Genomic DNA, 17715 nt, shown 5'->3' with positions numbered 1-17715 from the left:
GGTTGCAGAGAGTCAGACAAGACTGAGTGAATGAACAACAAGAAATGTGTTGGTAACATTCTGCTTCTTGGTGGACTCAGGGGTGCTCATTTTATAACTTACATAGATGTTACATTATTCTTTATTTTGTATCAAATATATTTTGAAAAGAAAACTTTAAAAACAATGGTAGAAAAAAGAAGATTCATACAAAAAAGGCTATTAGCCTTCTCCAAAGTAAAACTGGAGTACTACTGAGAAAAGAAGGCAAATAGATACTAGTCAGATGAAAATAAGAGATTTATAACATCTCCAACTGCCACAGTGCAACTGAGCTATCAGTTTATTAACCTAGTTACAAAAGAAAGATAGGCTTAGGCTAGTCTTAGGGATTCCATGCTGGCTTCTAGCGATTACTTGGTCCTTTTTTTTTTTTTTGAGTATACACAGATCTTTCCTTCTTTTTGCCTATCTTAGATTTCATTTTTGTTCCAAGGACCATAAAGCCGCTGAGATAAGCTTTAAAAAAAGGGAACTTAATTGTGCAAATATTGGGGTCTGTCACAGAACTCAAGGGCAGTAAGTATAATCAGGGGTGGAAAGAAAAGCACGTGGCCTCCATTGCTGTCCATACCAGGAGAGGAGCGAGGACCTGCCTAGAATGGAGGGCTGTTCTTTAGGTGTTTGTAGGCAGAAATCATTCTCTAAAGGGAGGACAGGGATGGGAGGATATAAGGGGCATTCTACTACATAGCACTTTCTAGAATATTATCTAGGCTCAATGTCTCATTTACTACCCTCTAATTTGCAGAATCCACCTATTTCCCACTAATCCCAAGAAATTAAACTATAGAGCGTTTATGGCCTGATTTTATACCCACATATATTTAAAAATAAAGTATTTCTTTCAGTGTTGTTTATTTATTTGTTTTATCCCTTGACTCATTCCAGAAAGATTTATGTTAGTCCTACAACAGTGCAAACTTAGCTGCACATTTTCTCAAGACTCTCAGATGTTATTCAATAGAGCCTGGAAATGTGTGCTTCCCTGGTGGCTCAGAGGTTAAAGCATCTGCCTGGAATGCTGGAGAAACAGGTTTGATCCCTGGGTAGGGAAGATCCCTGGAGAAGGAAATGGCAACCTGCTTCAGTACTCTTGCCTGGAGAATCCCATGGGGGGAGGAGCCTGGTAGGCTACAGTCCATGGGGTCACAAAGAGTCAGACACGACTGAGTGACCTCACTCACTTTAGAGTGCCTAGGTGATCTCTCAAATTTTGGTAAACTTATTTTTTACTTCCTAGATTCTACAGCAATCTACTCAAACTAGCTAAAGAAAATGTTAGTTGCTCAGTCATGTCCAACGCTTTGCAATCCCATGAACTGTACCTCACCAGGCTCCTCTATCCATGGAATTCTCCAGGCAAGAATACTGGAGTGGGTTGCCCCTCCCTTCTCCAGGGTATCTTCCTGACCCAGGGATCAAACCCAGGTCTCCTGCGTTACAGGCAGATGCTTTACCATCTGAGCCACCAGGGAAGCCCAGCGAAAGAAAGAGAAGATTTATTAGAATCACTACACACGTAAAGTTATGGCAAAGAACAACCAACAGAACAGAACAGCAACCCTAAACCCCAAACGAAGTGAGGTTATCACGGCTCAGAGATAGGCAATAGGCCAAGGACATTTTCTGAAATTACAGTTACAATGTGGGGAGTACAGCTTGTGAGAAAGGTTGCTTTTCCTTGAAGTGGGATGGGACAGACAAGAGAGGCACACAATTGAGGAGCTAACTGAAACAATGACGTTTTGAAGTAATGGAGATAAAACCTAAGGAGGAGGGGGAGCTTGTGTTCAATGATGGCTTTTATGTGAATTTATGTTTGGTCTCACCCTCACCATATGGAGTTATTGACAAAAAAAACAAATCTATTGAGGATGGCTGACCAGAAAGAATGGTTTTAAAAGAACAATGTGACAATGCTCAGAAAAATACATTAAATATGTTAACCTGAAATCCAGCTGAAGTCTTTACAGTGGAGGAGTCAACTCCAGGTCTAAGGAGGATTTAGCTATTTGGAAAGGGATGTTTTCCTTTTCCATCATTTGACACTTTCTCTTACAATACCATCTTCTTCATTCAAAAACAAAACTTTCTAATCTGTTGGATTGCTAAAGTGCTCTTTCCAAATATCAGATTGACTGTTACAAGTCTGTTAAAGTACTGACCTTTGGCCAGTGCTACTTGAGAGAAGGAGAAATGAAATGAGTAACTTTGCTTGTCACAGTGTAGAAGGAGAGACATAGTTAAGGAAAGAAAGATGGAAGGAAATAGGAAGGGAAGGAAGAAAAGTATATTCTAAGAGAAGTTATGCTGGTATGACTTCACAAGTCACCCAGCCTTGGCTCTGACTTTGCATTTAGATGTGATCTGAGTAGGAGTTGGAGACGGGGAAGAAATAAACATAAAAGAAACCTTTCCTTAAGTAGATTTCAGCAACATCTGGGTCCCCAGCATCAGACTGAGGGATAAGGGTCTCCCTGCCCTCTAAGTCCTCAGCTACTCCAAAGGTAACAAAGTCAGTGGCTGTAGCAAGACAAGGCCTCCTTTGCTGTATGCCTTTGATGATCTGTATCTTCCTACTATACCATAATTGCTCAGTAGTATCCTGTTTCTCCTCCCCAGTCTTGCTTGTTCTGTTCACAAGCGAAAAGCAGGCAGCAGAAAGTGCTCACTTTTTCACCCCCCCATCGCTCTGTCCAGTCTTCCCTTCCCAACTTAAAGGCTGTATCTGCCTTCACCAACTGGAGTTGTCTTTAACACTCCAAAAGGGGAAAAGCCAGCAATTTAACAGGTGTCACAAAGTGATGAGTAAAGAGGAGCTGGTCCAGATTCTTGGTGGTCATCTGCAAGACCAGTGGCTTTTCAATCCTAAGTGAAATAAAGAAGAATGAGGCATCCACTGAAGTTCACACTATTCTAGTGAGGTTGCAAGAAAGAACCAAGCTCTAGGAGCCACTAAGTATCATGGGTCACGCATTTATTAATTCTTTTAACAGCATTTATTAAGTGCTTTCTCTGTGCCAGGTACTGTGGTTATTGTAAGAGATACCCAATAGGTGTGGTCCATGCTAATGGGGGCTTTCCATTAAAATGCGCTAAAGGTGGCACAGTGGTAAAGATTCTGCCTGGCAAAGCAGGAGACACAAGAGACATGGGTTTGATCCCTGGGTTGGGAAGATCCCCTGGAGTAGACAATGGCCACCTGCTCTGTATTCTTGCCTGGAGAATTCCATGGACTGAGGAACCCATCAGGTTTTAAAGAGTTGGGCACAACTGAGAAACTGAGCCAACACACACACACCAATGGAGCTTATGGTCCAGCAGCAGAGATGGATGTGAGACACAACATAATACAAAGTGTTCCTCGGAATTAGGGATGGAGGCAGAGCAAGCCAGTTTCCAGTGGTGCAGGAATCTAAAAGTAGAGGAGCAATGCAGGCTCTGAGGATACCGAAGGTTTACCTGTTTTAAAGAGTAAAGAGGCTTTCCTTAACTAAGGAAAAAGGCTGGATTATGGGATCTTTAGATTCGTAGATTAGCTTTGTGTTCTATGTAGAAAAGAATACCACTTTGGGACATGTCCTTTTATGATTTGGGGGGGTCACTATGATTCTTTTAAAACTCTAGAGTTTGTGTGTAGTAGTGAGTGGTAGGGAGAGATTATTTTGTTTGTCTCGGAAAGTTCAGTAAGGCTAAATGTACTACTAGTATTCAGAAAAAAAGAAGTTTAAGTATTTGTGGTTATAAGAAGATATTTCAGAAAATATGACACAATGGAGGTTTCAGGTGGTAGCTATACTGAACAAAAAAGTTTACATGCTGGCAATAAGAATGACCATTTCCATAATTAAAGCATGTCTGGTAAGAATGGCAATCACTGGATATTGATGGAGATTTTAGTTTGTGTCTATATTTTGGAGAGGTATAATTAAAGCTTGATTTTATGTCATTTCTTATGAAATAGACCTGTTACTCTACAGGGGTGGTGTATCTTTGGTAAGCTATGCAATTTGTATTGATATTTGCTTTATCTCTGTATGTTCATGGACAAAGATTTCCAGTGGAGACAGAGTTGCTTAGAGGTTAGAACTGCTGCTTCTGGACACAGAAAGATCTGAATTCAAACATTGGTTCTGCTATTTACTAGTTACGTGACTTTGGATAAACTTTAAAAAATTTTTTTCTCTTTTGAGGAAACTTTGGTTTGTAACATTACATAAATTTTATGTATACAACATTATATTTATACTTCTGTATATTTATACAGAAGTATATTTATACTACAGCACACTCACCACCAAAAATTTTGTTTCCATCCATTGGGCAAACTTTTTAAACCTACTAAGCCTTAGTCCTCCATTTCATAAACTGTAAGATGAGGTTTATAATGGTTCCTACCTGTTAGGCTTATTGTGAGAATCAAACAAGATATTGCACATTAAAACAGTCTCTGACAATAAATAGTGGCTCTTATTTTAAGTGTAGCTTGTCATATAATGTTTTGTGTCCAGTGATATAGAGCCCTGGAAGATAAATAGAAATTTTATATTCTGAAGATGATAGTTAAAATGCTTGAGAGATTTGAGAGGGCCATTCTTGGAAGATTGCTAAAATTTAATACAGTAGCACCGTAATTACAATGGATAGAATGGACTAAATATTTCCCTCTGTTTTCTTTACAAAAGCTAGTGATGTTCACGGTAATTTAGATGACCTTGGAGAATTTAAAAGTATTTATGCTCTTCTGACTTGTCTCATTTAGTTTTCTTAATATGTCTATAGTCGAACAAGAACTCATTTTTAGCTCCAAGTCACCCTTGCATCCTTAGGAAAAGGCAATGGTGACCCACTCCGGTACTCTGGCCTGGAAAATCCCATAGACAGAGGAGCCTGGTAGGCTGCAGTCCATGGGATTGTGAAGAGTCGGACACAACTGAGCAACTGCACTTTCACTTCTCACTTTCATGCATTGGAGAAGGAAATGGCAACCCACTCCAGTGTTCTTGCCTGAAGAATCCCAGGGATGGGGGAGCCTGTTAGGCTGCCGTCTATGGGGTCGCACAGAGTTGGACACGACTGAAGCGACTTAGCAGCAGCAGCAGCAGCACCCTTGCATCCTTAGCACTCTGCAGTCTTGATGGCATCTTTCAAAGTGTGGTTCATCAAAATCACCCAAGTGACTTGTTACAAATTCAGATTTCTAGCCCTGACATGTGAGGAAATCTCCTCCAAATTTTAAATAAATATCCCAACCCAGCTTATTTTTATCAGCATCTAAGCTGAAGAATGACATGACCACATAAATGATGGTGCTTCACAAGTCAGCTCTACTCCACAGACTCCATCAGGATGTGCCTATTATTTAAATAGTAACTTGTATGAAACATTTATGGGAGACACCCTAAAACTCTCACAGGACACAAAACTATTTGTTCTTTCTGCCTTAACAACCTTTCCAAATCACTTGATTAAAAATGATTTACTGTCTCTTCTAGTCTTCAGAAACAACTGTCTTCCTCTGCTTGCTGTGGTTACAGCTAAACTTTTATTTTATCCCTGTTGCTGAAGAGAAGAGCTGAGGATGGAGCAAATATGAATAAGCGTGTGATTAGGATCATAGAGATCTCCTGGTTTATGCAAACCTCTTCATGGTCAATCTGGTTGAAGCTGACCTTTCTCTCCCCCACTTCCCTCTGTCCTTAAAGTCTCAGGTATCCCTGGCATATATCCCCATGACATCCCTAACCTATATAGCCCTAACACTTCCGTTTTGATCACTACTCCAGACCCATGTTGATCACATCAGCCAGATACCTGTGATTACTGTCTCATTCTGCTTCTAGGAATTTGTTAGCCATGAAGTCAGTAAAATTTATATTTCTATGTTCCAATTTGTAAACCAAAAAATTATATATGTACAAAGGTGTCAACTCAAGTTCTGGGGTGAGAAATAGGAAAGGAAAGATGCTTGTGAAGCCGAGGAGGAAATCTCTACCTTTGTATTGCCTAAGTGATTGCAGGTAAAGAGGCAGGTAAGCCCCAGAGGTGGGTCTGATGTTGGCTGCCCCAATATGTTGAACCTGTGAATAGTTAACTCACTAAGCCATTGTCTACTGCCCAGGCAACGTGACAAGATTTGATATTTGAGTTCCCTGGTTTAGGGGATTAATTCGTGGATGAAGCAATTCCAATTTACTTTTGGAGGGAGGGGCATGCCATCAGCATGTGGAATCTTAGCTCCCTGACCAGGGACTGAACCTGTGCCTCCTGCATTGGCAGTGTAGAGTCTTAACCACTGGACTGCCAGGAGATGCTTCTGGCTTTACTGGAAATGTGTGTGTTTGTTCAGTGTGTGCAGTCGTTCAGTCTTGTCTGACTCTTTGCAACCCTCTAGACTGTAGCCCACTAGGCTCCTTTGTCCATGGGGTCTTCCAGGCAAGAATCCTGGAGTGGGTTGCCATTTCCTTCTGCAGGGGATCTTCCCCAACCCAGGGATCAAAACTGCGTCTCCTGCATCCTCCTTGCATTGCAAGTGGATTATTTACCACTGTGCCATGGGGGAAGTCCTTACTGGAAACAGCCATCCTTTATGTGGTAAATCTGAAAAGCAAAACCTCTTCAGCATGACTCTGCTACTATCTTACACCAGAAACCTGTCTATTTAGCCACTTTAATAAAATCAGGTGCATATGCTGAGCCGGCTGTACCAGCACTGTGGTTCACAGGGGTGGCATTACAGAGTCTGTTACAAAGCAATGGTGAGACACATGGACTTTGCAGTCAGTGTGAGCACTGAGTCCTGGCTCTACCCTTCACCAGCTGAATGAACCTGAACAAGTTATCTAGCCTCATTCATCAACTGGAAGGATGAGGATAATAGTAGCTGTGATAATAAGTTTCTGGGCATATCCTATTGTCCCTTGCATGTCATAACACTCCACGAGTGTTCTTTTCCTTTGCCCTCGTATGATTCTGCTGTCCCCATCATTTCTTTACATCCTGTCCAAAGGTGTGCCTTGATTCCCTAGTCTTCACTTTCTCAGTTTTGTTTATTAATTCAGCAAATATTTCCTGAGTGCCTGTTATGTGCAAGGCACTATTTGAGGTAAACAATCAGAGAACTAAACAGAAATCCTTTCCATCAGGGAGCTTACATTCTAGTTGAGGGGACAAATGTCATAGCCAATAAACCTAGTAAATGAGTTAATCATGTTGTACGCCAAGTGGGGTGAGTGTTATGGAAAAAGAACCAAGGAATGGAGATTGGAGGTAGAGATAGAGTTGTTCCAGTTTTAAATATGATCAAGATAGGTCTGAGTTGTTCAAACACAGAGCTGGTGGGAACTCCCTGTTTTTGTGAAGTTGCCAGAGCTCACTATATTTGGGCAGTTTTAGGCAAAAATGAGAGGCTAGAGTGCCTAAAAGAAGTAGGATGTTATTCCTTAATTTCTCAAATACAACAGGAGAGCAGTAGAAAGCAGCTTAGTGATGCTTACCCATTAGGTGGCAAGAACGGTTTTTCTGCTTATCTCTCTTGGACTCAGTCTCTAAGGTCATAGAATCTTTATCCCTCACAATCCTCAGTTTATGGTCTTGGGTGATGGTTAGTATCATCAATAAAAAATAAGAAATTGGTTTCTTATACTATATCTCTGTGTTTTATATAACAGAAATCCTTTGCAACTCAGGGAAACACACGATTTAGTTGTAAACCCATGATTAGACCTAACCTTAGAAAATTTTTAAGAAAATTCTGAAAGAGATGGGAATACCAGACCACCTGACCTGCCTCTTGAGAAACCTATATGCTGGTCAGGAAGCAACAGTTAGAACTGGACATGGAACAACAGACTTGTTCCAAATAGGAAAAGGAGTACGTCAAGGCTGTATATTGTCACCCTGCTTATTTAACTTATATGCAGAGTTCATCATAAGAAACACTGGGCTGGAGGAAGCACAAGCTGGAATCAAGATTGCTGGGAGAAATATCAATCACCTCAGATATGCAGATGACACCACCCTTATGGCAGAAAGTGAAAAGGAACTAAAAAGCCTCTTGATGAAAGTAAAAGAGGAAAGTGAAAAGGTGGGCTTAAAGCTCAACAGTCAGAAAACGAAGATCATGGCATCTGGTCCCATCACTTCATGGGAAATAGATGGGGAAACAGTGGAAACAGTGTCAGACTTTATTTTGGGGGCTCCAAAATCACTGCAGATGGTGATTGCAGCCATGAAATTAAAAGATGCTTACTCCTTGGAAGAAAAGTTATGACCAACCTAGATAGCATATTGAAAAGCAGAGACATTACTTTGCCAACAAAGGTCTGTCTAGTCAAGGCTATGGTTTTTCCAGTGGTAATGTATGGATGTGAGAGTTGGACTGTGAAGAAAGCTGAGTACTGAAGAATTGATGCTTTTGAACTGTGGTGTTGGAGAAGACTCTTGAGAGTCCCTTGGACTGCAAGGAGATCCAACCAGTCCATTCTGAAGGAGATCAGCCCTGGGATTTCTTTGGAAGGAATGATGCTAAAGCTGAAACTCCAGTACTTTGGCCACCTCATGCGAAGAGTTGACTCATTGGAAAAGACTCTGATGCTGGGAGGGATTGGGGGCAGGAGGAGAAGGGGACGACAGAGGATGAGATGGCTGGATGGCATCACCGACTCGATAGACGAGAGTCTGAGTGAACTCCGGGAGTTGGTGATGGACAGGGAGGCCTGGCATGCTGTGATTCATGGGGTCACAAAGAGTTGGACATGACTGAGTGACTGAACTGAACTAGAAAATTTTTATTAAAAGAAAGGAGCATAATTTATTTTTAAAGCCTGATAAAGTAAAAAAGAGCACTGTGGTGTCCTGCCCCTAACTACCCTTTAACAGTCTACGTCCAAGACGTTCTTCCCTGTGAACTGGGAGTTGAGGGAGGTGTCCCTTCCACCTCTCTAATTCAAGTCTTTCAAAAACGCCAAGAAAAAATTTCTCCTAGAAACTAAAACAGGTATAATGCTTATGATCTCTTGACATCTGCTGTATTGAAAACTGCAATTAAGGTGATCTGTCCATTTTTGGATGGGAACAAAAGTGGGGCGGTAATCTTCTACATATTATTTTTGCCTCCTTCCCTTTCATGCAATAAATGAAGGGGAGAATATTCTTACCTGCTCACTGACAGTTTTGCCAAACACATAGAACTTTAAGGCCTTACTATTAGATGTTATCTGTCAAACACTTAAATTAATCCAGTACTTAGAAACTTCAAGAGACTTACAAGTGACAAGCCCTGTCCTCAAGGTCTCAAAACATTTTTACTTCAGTTCAGTCACTCAGTCGAGTCCAACTCTTTGTGACCCCATGAACTGCAGCACGCCAGGCCTCCCTGTCCATCACCAACTGCCAGAGTCTAGGTTGGTCATAACTTGCCTTCCAAGGAGTAAGCATCTTTTAATTTCATGGCTGCAATCACCATCTGCAGTGATCTTGGAGCCCAGAAAAATAAAGTCAGCCACTGTTTCCACTGTTTCCCCATCTATTTCCCACGAAGTGATGGGACTGGATGCCATGATCTTAGTTTTCTGAATGTTGAGCTTTAAGCCAACTTTTTCACTCTCCTCTTTCACTTTCATCAAGAGGCTCTTAGTTCTTCTTCACTTTCTACCATAAGGGTGGTATCATCTGCATATCTGAGGTTATTGATATTTCTCCCAGCAATCTTGATTCCAACTTGTGCTTTGTCCAGCCCAGCATTTCTCATGATGTACTCTGCATATAAGTTAAATAAGTAGGGTGACAATATACAGCCTTGACATATGCCTTTTCCTGTTTGGAACAAATCTGTTGTTCCATGTCCAGTTCTATTATAATATCAGAATTAATTATATTAGTAATATGTCATTACATAATATAATCTTCATTTTACATGAGAAGAAATTGAAAGACATACAAAGATCTACCAATAAACAATAATAATAATAATGAAGTCACTCCAAACTATAAACCAAGGCTTTTCCTTAATCTCCTGAACCTGTGACTTGCAAACCACTGCCTGCAGGCCAAATATGCTTACTCTTATTGCTCACTCCCACCCCTACCTATTTTTATATAGTTTTTACATTTTTGTAATGCTTGAAAAAAAATCCCAAAAGAATGTTTTTTGACATGAAAAGTATATGAAATTCACATTTTAGTGTTCATAGATAAAGATTTATAGGACCACACACAACCATTCCCACTACTTATAAATGACCTGTTTTATGTGAGTATCTGCATGTGCTGGAGAAGGTCACAGAAACGGTGTGACCGCGGGTTGACCTGCACATGGGTCTGGCACATTTGAAGGTGCCACACACGCTCCCATGTCTTGGAATGCCCTTCCGCCCACCATTCCCTCAGTGAGAGCTGTTCTAAGGTCAAAGCCTTGCAAGACTAAGATGTTGAGACCATATGGACTGAATATATGACTGACTGAACCCAGGTAAGGTCTCTGTATAAACTTTCAAGATTCTGGCGGCGGGTGTGGAGACCTACGGCCACCGCCTCACCTCACCTCACGTGACTTTCCTCACCACACCTCACCTCACGTGACTTTCCTCACCTCACCTCACGTGACTCACCTCAACTCATGGGATTTTCCTCACCACACCTCACCGTGGCTTATTAAACCTGTCTCCTGTCCATCTGGAGTGGCCTGTATCTGTCTTCAGTCTCTGTGCCTCCTGTGTCTGGAGTCAGTTTTCAAACTAGAAAAATGGCCACTTTCTCTTGAAAATGGCTGTGTTGAGTAGTCCTGACAAAAATCATATAGCCCACAAAGCCTAAAGTATTTACTGTCTGGAGCTTTACAGAGAAAAATTGCCAATCTTTGGTCTAGCCCATATGGTTGTCTTTGTTAAGGGTCTAAGAAGAATATATATAGATTTATGACATTTCAGGCCATTCTTATTTTAAATATACTTGCACATGGTACCATTTTGCAAGAAAAACTACACGTCTTTTCACATACTACTGTGATTCCTTCTTTATGGGTTGTTAGTTGTTATTCATGGACATTCCTACTTCTTCATTCATTCACTTCATGAGCCCTTATAGTGTACTAGCCTGGGAACAAATGAGTAACACAAAGAAGCTTTATTAGTTAACTTCTATAGAAAAGTGATGGACAAATGTGAGGGCTTCCCTGGTGGCTCAGTGGTAAAGAATCTACCTGCCAATACAGGAGACCTGAGTTCAATCCCTGGGTCAGGAAGATCCCCTGGAGAAGGAAATGGCAACCCACTCCAGTGTTCTTGCTGGGGAAATCCCATGGAAAGGAGGAGCCTGGTGGACTATAGTCCATGGGGTCCCAAAAGAGTCAGACACAACTCAGCAACTAAACAATAACAACAATGGACAAATATAGACCATTGTTGTACAATAGTGAGAAGCACCATCCTAGGATTATGACTGGGACAGAAAAGAAGGTGTTTGACTCAGCTACAGGGGTTGGTAAATGCTTCGTAGAAAAGAATACACTTGAACTGAGAGCAAGAGTATAAGGGGTTGAGAGGGGACATGATTCCATGTTAGAGCAATATTTTCCAAGACTTGTGATCATCAGGGTTCAGTACAGGAAACATAAAGCAATATGGTCATTTTAAGAAAGTAAAGATTCATGGGGGATTAGGACAAAATCATGGAACGACCAGAATAGGCTATAGACTGGCCTACCAAGAGTGATTCTCAAAAGACTATAGTACCGTCCCACTGAGGCCATCACTGGACTGCTTCAGACCGAGAATACATTGTCATTCTCTAAGAAGGATCAGGAAGGCCGTCCTGATGCTGCTGCCACTGGACTCTTAGAGCAAAGGATCTGTGCAAAATTGTTTGCCAATAGAAAGACAGCCAGGAGAGCAGGAACATGGCCTCAGCTCTGTTTTAAATTTCTGAATCTCACAGGAGCACATCTACTTTGTGCATTCAGAGCTCTTGCTGCAAAAAATTTTAAGAAGGAAAGCCATTAGCTTTCTAGTCTCTGCAACACAGGAAGGCACGCTTACTTACTTCTAAGTAAGGTGGGATGGAGGTTGATCAAGCCAAACCACAGAATCCACCACATGTACGGAATCAATGTCACTGCCCATTCAAAGAATTGAAAATAGTTTGGGTTGCCTACAGCAGTAGTTTCCAAATAGTCGAGTGGATCCCTTTTTAACACGAAAATATTGGGCCTCCAATGTGCACGACAGTAGTTTTATTTAATATCCTATAACTGAGAAATATATTACAAATAGTTTCATTCAAAAGCAATTTTATTAATCATAATAGCAAAAAAATACATTTGGAAAATGATGGTGATAAAAGTAGCTCATATATACTGCATGCATGTTAATTCAGTGGTAATGTATATGTGTTTAAGCTATATCATTTGTTTAGTCAGCAGATGATGCCTGGATCACTTCTAAATTCCAAAACTCTTTTCAGTAATGCCTGGGAAACTAGATATTTTAAGCTCACACTTGGAAATCATTGAGCCTTAATAGCTTAGGGTGTGTGATAAGGAAGATGTAAGCAAAGAGGATCTAAAAGAAGGCTAGTTTCTTTAGATATTAATTAGGAGGTGAAGGGAAGTTACTGAATTTTAAGCAAAGAAATGATGAAATCAGATTTTCATGTCAGGAAGACCAGTCTGGCAAAGTCTGGCTGATGAAGGAATAAAAGACTGAAGACAAGTAGAAAATATAGGAGGTTATTTCAGTGATCCAGGTGGGAAACTCAGGAGTCTAATAAACAAGGTAAAGATAGTGGGGATGAAGAGTAATGAATATTTAGCAGTAGAATTGATTGCTGATTGATTGATTCAGTGTGATATGGGTGACTAAGAGGACAGAAGAAAGAGAACATGCTTGGGTAACCATGTAAATATGAAACACAGGAGAAAAAAATAAATTGTTCCAAGTTCTCAAGATATACTTTTTAATATTCTCAAGAAATATATATGCATATTTAAAATAAAAATCAGTAAAGTGACATGATTATTGTTCTAAATTAGTCAGAACATAAGTGCTATAAGCATAATCCTCAAGTCCCAGTAACTTGATACAATAAAGATATGTTTCTCATTCACATCACAATCCAATGAAGGTTGATATGTGTGCATGTGATGGTGAGGAGAGAGGCAGACTTTGGCCCATGTGATTATTTACAGACCCAGACTTTTCCTTTCACTGATTCTACCATCTCCTGGGGCCACAGGATTCTCTACATTCATCTGGACAAAGGGAGATAGGGAGCTGAATTTTTTTTCCCACGTGTCCAGGGCATGAACCAGGCATGGGCACAGAGCAAAAGCCAAGCTGAGATAAACAAGGAGTTGTTTTGTCCCTCACTGATATGAAACAGGCACCACGAACCAACCAGGTGCCACTCTACCCAGGCCAGGGACAAGGGAGCTGAATTTTAAATAGGAAGATTTTATGGAAAGGAAGAAATGTACATCATTTGTGCACACTTACCAATGGTTAAAACTCAGTCATGGGCATGAGACACAATCTAGCTGTGTGCCCAGGAAAAGGAAAACATGACTTTCAGGAGTGTTTAGCTAGTCTCTACCTTAAGCACTTGTTCGGTTATAATGAAGAACTCAGAGAATTTTGAAATATGATTACAGTGAATGACAAAGTGATTTGAGTTTAATTAGACAATGTCTAAATGTGATTGATGTAATGGGGAAATCTGTGAAACATTTGATTGTATTACTGAAGAAATTCTGTGGTCATATAGTGTGGGAACTGAAGAGAAATGGGAGAGAGTAATGCCTGTATTGAGTCCAGAAATAGGTGAACCAAAGACAAAGAAATTATCACTGTCCTCTGGGTTGGGGTACTTGACCTGTTTATTCATGAACTCTTTATTAAGTACCATCTGCTAGGCACTGTTCTAGGTACTGGAATAGAAACGCCTTATCCTGCCTGCCACAGAGCCATATCCCTAGAGTAGAGGTGGGCCTACTACATCCTCATGGCTTGAAGGCCCACGCTTTTATCATGTTCTACTCAATTCAATTTACTCTGATTCTCTGCTAAGCAAATGCCTTCTAATTCTCTCTAGACTGCCTTTGATTGACTAACATAAGTCTAACCCTTATGGTTCCTGCAGCCTCGTCTCCTCCTCGCCCTCATCTTCCTCTTCCTCCTCGTTTGCTGTCGTCTTCATAGTCGTGCTCATCATAATAAGCAGCATTCACTGAGAACAGGGCATTGTGTTAGGTACTTTATATATTTCTTCTAATTCTCCTGACAGTTGCATTCGATAGATGCAAATACTGAGTCTCAGAGAAATTTAGAAGGCAGTTTGCCCTCAGAGTTACTACTGGTGAGCTTGGATCAGAAACCAGTTCTGCTGACTTCATAGCCCAAGTTCTTACTACTGTTATAAAGAAATAAATCTGCACCTGGGTTTATAGATCAATCCCAGAGAATTTGTTAAATAAGATTAGTTGAATTGATCAAGTATGGGTATTTTGACAAAATCGGGTTTCTGATCCCACAACACTCAGGACCTGATACTGAGATGAGAAAACTCCTCAGAGGTCCTCAACCCTATGAGGTCTCGTCAGGGCTGCTGGTTGAGCATTGACCTCTCTTCCTTTTTTAAAGGTAAAAAGTCATTTATTTTAAATGAAATATAGATGACTTATAATGATAAAGAATCTGCCTGCTGTGCAGGAGACCTAGGTTCAATCCCTGTGTTGGGAAGATCCCTTGGAGAAGGGAATGGCAACCCACTCCAGTACTCTTGCCTGGAAAATCCCATGGACAGAGGAGCCTGGTGGGCTACAGTCCACAGGGTCGCAAAGAGCCGGACATGACTGAGCAACTTCACTTTTAATGGGTATAATTCCTTGTGCTATACAGTCATTTCTTGCTGCTTATCTATTTTACATATAGTAGTTTTAAATCTATGATGGCCATACCTCTAATTTGTCCCTGAAATCCCTATTTCTGAACTTTTAACTTCAACATTTGTGACCTGGTAATATCACAAAATAATCTGTCTGTCAGAGAGAACTGTTAACATATTTATATTTTATAATGAGAAAAAATATTCTCATAAATAAAGCCCAAACAGATACAAAATTTACTGGTTTCAAGATAAACATTACATTTGATTCCTTCAACAAAAAGTATACTGTGTAGTTGCAATTATTGAACAAAGATGTAATCAGAAAAATATATTTTGAATTACAATGTATTGATAGGAATAAATCAAAGTAAATGTGTTTTCTCCTAATGGCATTTTTATTTTCCCAGAGTAGGAATTTAAAATTGCTTAAATTGCTTCTAAGTTAGTGAGTAGGAAAAGCGCTTCAATGGTGACAAAATGCATAACAAGTATTTAACCAGCATGCAAAGGATGACAGTGAAAAGAACAGTTCTGCACGTGTCAGGATAAACCATGCACAGTTATGTGACTCCATACTGATTTTTCTAGCCCACATACAACTAGTGAAAAGCATCTACTTCATTATAATCGTATGCATTATCAGATGCATATCTTTATGTACCATTGGTGGTGGTTTAGTCACTAAATCATGTCTGACTCTTGCAACACTATGGAATGTAGCCTTCCAGGCTCAAATGATGGGATTCTCCAGGCAAGAATACTGGAGTGGGTTGCCATTTCCTTCTCCAGGGGATCTTCCCAACCCAACAATTGAACCTGGGGTCTCCTGCATTGCAGGAAGATTCTTTACCAACTGAGCTACAAGGGAAGCCCTTATGTACCACTAACCCTTGCACGTATGTCATGTCTTTTATTTCACAGTATTTCTGACTTTTGCATCTTTTGTTGTTGTTTCTGTTGGTCCTTCAGTTCTGAATTACATTATCCTTATGTTATAGTAGTAGAAATGTAGGTCAAATGTGTCTTTCTAAGATCACTATAGGAAAAAAGAAACAATTGAGGGAAGAATGTGGTTTTCTTTAGAATGAAATCTCCTTTAAAATGAACTAATTTGATCTCCTTGCTGTCCAAGGGACTCTCAAGAGTCTTCTCCAACACCACAGATCAAAAGCATCAATTCTTCAGCGCTCAGCTTTCCTTATAGTCCAACTCTCACATCCATACATGACTACTGAAAAAAAGCATAGCTTTGACTAGACAGACCTTTGTTGGCAAAGTAATGTCTCTGCTTGTTAATATGCCATCTAGGTTGGTCATAATTTTTCTTCCAGGGAGCAAGCATCTTTTAATTTCATGGTTGCAGTCATCATTTGCAGGAATTTTGGAGCCCAAGAAAATAAAGTTTGTCAATGTCTCCATTGTTTCCCGATCTATTTGCCATGAAATGATGGGAACGGATGCCATGATCTTAGTTTTTTGAATGTTGAGTTTTAAGCCAGCTTTTCGCTCTTCTTTTTCACTTTCATCAAGAGGCTCTTTAGTTTCTCTTTGCTAGCTGCCATAAGAGTGATATCATCTGCATATCTGAGGTTATTGATATTTCTCCTGGCAATTGTGACCCCAGCTTGTGCTTCATCCAGCCCAGCATTTTGCATGAGGTCCTCTGCATATGAGTGAAATAAGCAGGGTGACAATATATAGCCTTGACATACTCCTTTCCTAATTTGGAACCAGTCCGTTGTTCCATGTCCGGTTCTAACTGTTGCTTCTTGAATATTCATCTGAATGCAGAGTTCCAAAGAATAGCAAGGAAAGATAACAAAGCCTTCCTAAGTGATCAATGCAAAGAAATAGAGGAAAACAATAGACTAAGAGAGGCTAGAGATTGCTTTAGGAAAATTAGAGATACAGGGGGAATATTTCATGCAAAGATGGGCACAATAAAGGACAGAAATGAAATGGTATGGACGTAACAGAAGCAGAAGATATTAAGAAGAGGTGGCAAGAATACACAGAAGAACTGTACAAAAAAGATCTTAATAGATAACTTAACCAGATAACTTTGATGGTGTGATCACTCACCTAGAGCCAGACATCCTGGAGTGCAAATTAGTTGGGCCTTAAGAAGCATCACTGCAAAGAAAGCTATTGGAGGTGATGGAATTCCAGCTGAGCTCTTTCAAATCCTAAAAGATGATGCTGTGAAAGTGTTGCATTCAATATACCAGCAAATTTGGAAAACTCAGCAGCGGCCACAGGACTGGAAAAGGTCAGTTTTCATCCCGGTCCCAAAGAAAGGCAACGCCAATGAATGTTCACACTACTACACAGTTGCACTCATCTCTCATGTTAGAAAATTAATGCTCAATATTTTCCAAGCAAGGTTTCAAGAGTACATGAACTGAGCACTTCCGACGTTCAAGCTGGATTTAGAAAAGTCAGAGGAACCAGAGATCAAATTGCCAGCATCTGCTGGATCATCAAAAAAGCAAGAGAGTTCCAGAAGAACATCTACTTCTGCTTTATTGACTACACCAAAGCGTTTGACTGTGTGGATCATGACAAACTATAGAAAATTCTTAAACTCATCAATCTACTAGCACTGTAATATCATAACTACAGATCCTGCTTTGAGACAGCACTAAGAGTGAGGATACTCGATTCTACCTCAGGTTCAAACTGTGACTCTGAAGGATTCATGTAACCTTCGTCAGGTTCAAGTTTTTAGTCTGTAAAATGACGAGATGTCCTAGTTCTACAAGATTCCTTCCAGGTTTAAAATAGAGTAATACG

This window comes from Capra hircus, chromosome 1 (genome assembly GCF_001704415.2).
Source record: "Capra hircus breed San Clemente chromosome 1, ASM170441v1, whole genome shotgun sequence".
NCBI lineage: Eukaryota > Metazoa > Chordata > Mammalia > Artiodactyla > Bovidae > Capra > Capra hircus.
The sequence above is the reverse complement of the archived record's forward strand: the minus strand, read 5'-3'. Positions refer to the sequence as shown.